Raw genomic sequence first — 4,690 nt, forward strand, 5'->3', positions numbered from 1 at the left:
CCACAGACCGAGCTGCACAAGCCGAGCTCCACAGGCCGAGCTAAAAAGGCCGAGCTCCCGGGGCCGAGGCCTCGAGGCCGGGCTTCCGAGGCTGAGCTAACGAGGCCGAGCTCCCGAAGCCGGGCTCCACGGGCCGAGCTCCTAAGGCCGAGCTCCACAGGCCGAGCTCCAAAGCCCGAGCTCCAAAGGCCGAGCTACATAGGCCGAGCTCCATTGGCCGAGCTCCATTGGCCGAGCTCCATGGGCCGAGCTCACAAGACAGAGCTCCCGAGGCCGGGGCTCCACAGGAAGAGCTCAAGAAGCCGAGCTCCAGAGGCCGAGCTCCCGAGGCTGAGCTCCAGAGAGCGAGCTTCAGAGGCCGAGCTCCAGAGACCGAGCTCCACAGCCCGAGCTCCATAGGCCGTGCCCCATAGTTCGAGCTCCACAGGCCGACCTCCAAAGGCTGAGCTCCACAAACCGAGCTCCACAGGCCGGGCTCCAGATGTCGAGCTACAGAGGCCGAGCTCCAGAAGCCGAGCTCCAGAGGCCGAGTTCCACAGGCCGAGCTCCCGAGGCCGAGCTCCACAAGCCGAGCTACAGAGGCCGAGCTCCACAGGCCGAGCTCTACAGGCCGAGCTCTACAGGTCGAACTCTCGAAGCTGAGCTCACAAGGCTGAGTTCCACAGACCGAGCTCCACAGGCCGAGCTCCACAGGTCGAGCTCCACAGGCCGAGTTTCACAGGCCAATCTCCCGAGCCCGATCCCCCGAAGCCGATCTCCCGAGGCCAAGCTCCCAAGGCCTAGTTTCACAGGCTGAGCTCCCGAAAAATAAAAAATACTCGGATGCTCGGCCTCTGTAGCTCGGCCTCGGGAGCTCGGGCTCGGGACCTCGGTCTTGGGAGCTCGGCCTGTAGAGCTCGGCCTGTGGAAATCGGCGTCTGGAGCTCGGCTTCTGGAGCTTGGCATCTGGAACTCGGCCTGTGGAGCTGGGCCTGTGGAGCTGGGCCTGTGGAGCTCGGCCGTTGTAACTCGGTCTGTGGACCTATGTAGCTCGAGCTATGGAGCTCGGCCTGTGGAGCTCGGCCTCTGTAGCTCGGCCTGTGGAGCTCGGCCTGTGGAGCTCGGCCTGTAGAGCTCGGCCTCTGAAGCTCGGCCTGTGGAGCTCGGCCTGTGGAGCTCTGCTTCTGGAGCTCGGCCTGTGGAGCTCGTACTGTGCAGCTCAGACTGTAGTGCTCGGTCTCTGGGGCTCGGTCTCTGGAGCTCGACTTGTGGAACTCGGCCCGTGGAGCTCGGCATGTGGAGCTCGGCCTCTGGAGCTCGGCCTGTGGACCTCCACCTGTGGAACTCGGCCTGTGGAGCTCGGCCTTTGGAGGTCGGCCTTTGGAGGTCGGCGTCGAGAGCTCGGCTTCAAGAGCTCGGCCTCGGGAGCTGGGCCGGAGCTCGGCCGCGGGAGCTGGGCCGGAGCTCGGCCTCGGGAGCTCGGCCTCTAGAGTTCAACCTCTAGAGCTCGGCCTCAGGAGCTTGGGCTCGGGAGCTCGGCCTCTGGAGGTCGGCCTTTGGAGCTCGGCCTTTGGAGCTCGGCCTCTGGAGCTCGGTCTATGGAGCTCGGCCTATGGAGCTCGGCCTGTGGAACTCGGCCTTTGGAGTTCGCCCATGGGAGCTCGACTTCGTGAGCTCATACGCTGGAACTCGTGTTCGGGAGCTCGGCCTTTGGAGTTCGGTCTGTTGAGCTCGGCCTATGGAGCTCGACGTGTGGAGCTTGGCCTGTGGAACTCGTCCTCGGGAGCTCGGCCTCTGTAGCATCGGCCTCGGGAGCTCGGCCTGGGGAAATCGGCCTCTGGAACTCGGGATTTGAAGCTCGGCCTGTGGAACTCGCCCTCGGGAGCTTGGCCTCGTGAGCTCGGCCTATAGAGCTTGGCCTGTGGAACTCGGCCTCTGGAGCTCGGCCTCTGGAGCTGAGCCTCTGTAGCTCGACATCTGGAGCCCCGCCTGTGCAGCTCGGCCTGTGAAGCTCGGCCTATGGAGCACGGCCTCTGGAGCTCGGCCTCGGGAATACGGCCTGTGAAGCTCGTCGTCTGGAGCTCGGCCTTTGGAGCTCAGCCTCGGGAGCTCAGCCTCGGGAGCTCGGCCTCTGGAGCTCGTCTTCTGGAGCTCGGCCTGTGGAGCCCCGGGCTCGGGAGCTCGGCTTCGTGAGCTCGGTCTCGGTGGCTCGGCCAATAGAGCTTGGCAAATGGAGCTCGGATTGTGGAGATTGGCCTGTGGAGCTGGGCTTTTGGAGATCGGCCTGTGGAGCTCGGTCTCTGGAGCTCGGCCTGTGTAGCTCGGACGGTGGAGCTCGGCCTCGGGAGCTCGGACTGGTGAGTTCGACCTCGGGAGCTCGGTTTCGGGAGCTCGGCCTCAGGAGCTCGGCGTCGAGGGCTCGCCCTTTTGAGCTCAGCCTGTGGAGCTCGGCCTCGGGAGCTCGGCCTCTGGACTTCGGCCTCGGGAACTCGGCCTCGGGAACTCGGCCTGTGGAGCTAGGCTTGTGGAGTTCGGCATGTGAAGCTCGGCCTGTGGAGCTCGGCCTCTGGTAGTCGGACTGTGGAGCTTGGCCTGTGTAGCTCATCCTTTGAAGCTCGGCCTCGGGAGCTCGGTCTATGGTTTTCGGCCTGTAGAGCTCGGGCTGTGGAGCTCGGCCTTTGTAGCTCGGCCTCGGGATCTCGGCCTCTAGCTCGGCCTCGGGAGCTCGGCCTCGGGAGCTCGACCTCTGTAGCTCGGCCTGTGGAGCTCGGCCTGTGGAGCTCGGCCTCTGTAGCTCGTCTTCGGGAGCTCGGCCTGTGGAGCTCGGCCTTTGAAGGTCGGCCTCGCGAGTTCGGCCTTGGGAGCTCGGCCTGTGGAGCTCGGCGACTGTAGCTCGTCCTGTGGAGCTCGGCCTGTGGAGCTCGGCCTAGGGAGCTCGGCCTCTGGAGCTCATCCTCGGGAGCTCGGCCTGTGCAGCTCAGCCTCTGGAGCTCGGCCTCTCTAGCTCGGCCTCGGGAGATCGACGTCGGGAGCTCGGCCTTGGTAGCTCGGCCTCAGGAGCTCGGCCTCGGAAGTTCGGCCTCTGGAGCTCGGCCTCGGGAGCTCGACCTCGGGAGCTCGGCCTCTGGACTTCGGCCTGGGAACTCGGTCTCTGGAACTCGGCCTGTGGAGCTAGGCCTGTGGAGTTCGGCATTGTGGAGCTCGGCCTCTGTGGCTCGGCCTCTAGAGGTCGGCCTATAGTGTTCGGCCTGTGGAGCTCGGGCTGTGGAGCGCGGCCTCTGTAGCTCGGCCTCGGGATCTCGGCCTCTGGAGCTCGGCCTCGGGAGCTCGGCCTCTGTAACTCGGCCTATGGAGCTTGGCCTGTGGAGCTCGGCCTCTGTAGCTCGTCCTCGGGAGCTCGACCTGTGGAGCTCGGCCTTTGAAGGTCGGCCTCTTGAGCTCGGCCTGTGGAGCTCGGCCTCTATAGCTCGTCCTCGCGAGCTCGGCCTGTGGAGCTCGGCCTGTGGAGCTCGGCCTTTGAAGCTCGGCTTTGGGAGCTCGGCCTCGGGAGACTGGCTTCTGGAGCTCGGCCTCTGGAGCTCGATTTCTGGAGCTCGGCCTCGGGATCTCGGCCTCGGGAGCTCGACCTCGGGAACTCGTTCTTGGTAGCTCGGCCTCAGGAGCTCGGCCTCGGAAGCTCGGCCTCGGGAGCTCGGCCTCGGGAGCTCAGTCTCGGGAGCTCGGCCTCGGGAGCTCAGTCTCGGGAGCTCGGCCTCTGGAGTTCGGCCTCTGGAGTTCGGCCTCTGGAGCTCGGCCTCGGGACTCGGCCTGTGGAGCTCGGCCTCTGGGGCTCGGCCTCTGGAGCTCGGCCTCTCGAGCACGGCCTCTGGAGCTCAGCCTGTGGAGCTCGGCCTGTGGAGCTCGGCCAGTGGAGCTCAACCTCTGGAGATCGGCAGTGGCTGAGCACTAGAAGTTGGTACTGAGTGTTAAGAGGTTAGATTTGTACTTTTTTTTTTTTTTTTGTAATCCTACTCGGAATTCAAATTGATCACTTTACTTCAGGAAGGACATTTCTACGTTGAATAGAATCGTTTGATGGGAGCTAGAAAATAACAGAATGAAGATGTAATTGAAATACATTTAATTCTCTAAGGGAAAGTTTTCTTTTAAAGTCTTTAATTAAAGACAAAAATAATCGCAATATGAAATTCGTCGAAGAACATGTTAATCTCGTCTATATCACATTGTCAGATTGGAAGAAATACAACGGCGAGCCACAAAACTGATTTATCACATTCTTTCGATAGATGAAATATTAATAAAAGGCATTTATTCAAACCTTAACGTGTGACGTAGTGTCGCGTTGCTTTCTGAGCTCCTGACAGAGCCTCACAAAAATAAGTAGGTGAATGAATAAATAGATAAATGAATAAATAAATAAACAGTATTCAAACGTCCATACAAGTTTAATCATAGGTTACATGAAGATAATCAAACGTCTATAAATGTTTATTGTGACATGACATAAACGATTCAAATTTTTTTATTGCCTTTATGATTGACCTAATGAGAAAGAGAGAGAGAGACGACGGGAGACTTTGACGACTCCTTTTGGAGACTGAAGATTCCTTCGGGAGATTTTGAAGACTTCTTCGTAATACTTCAAAGTTGAATAACCGTGGAATTTCCGCGGGTCCTATGTGACATGACATAAACGATTCATTTTTTTCTA

This window comes from Oratosquilla oratoria, unplaced genomic scaffold (genome assembly GCF_046742065.1).
Source record: "Oratosquilla oratoria isolate Oo_2021 unplaced genomic scaffold, ASM4674206v1 SCAFFOLD160, whole genome shotgun sequence".
In the NCBI taxonomy this organism is placed as follows: Eukaryota; Metazoa; Arthropoda; class Malacostraca; order Stomatopoda; family Squillidae; genus Oratosquilla; species Oratosquilla oratoria.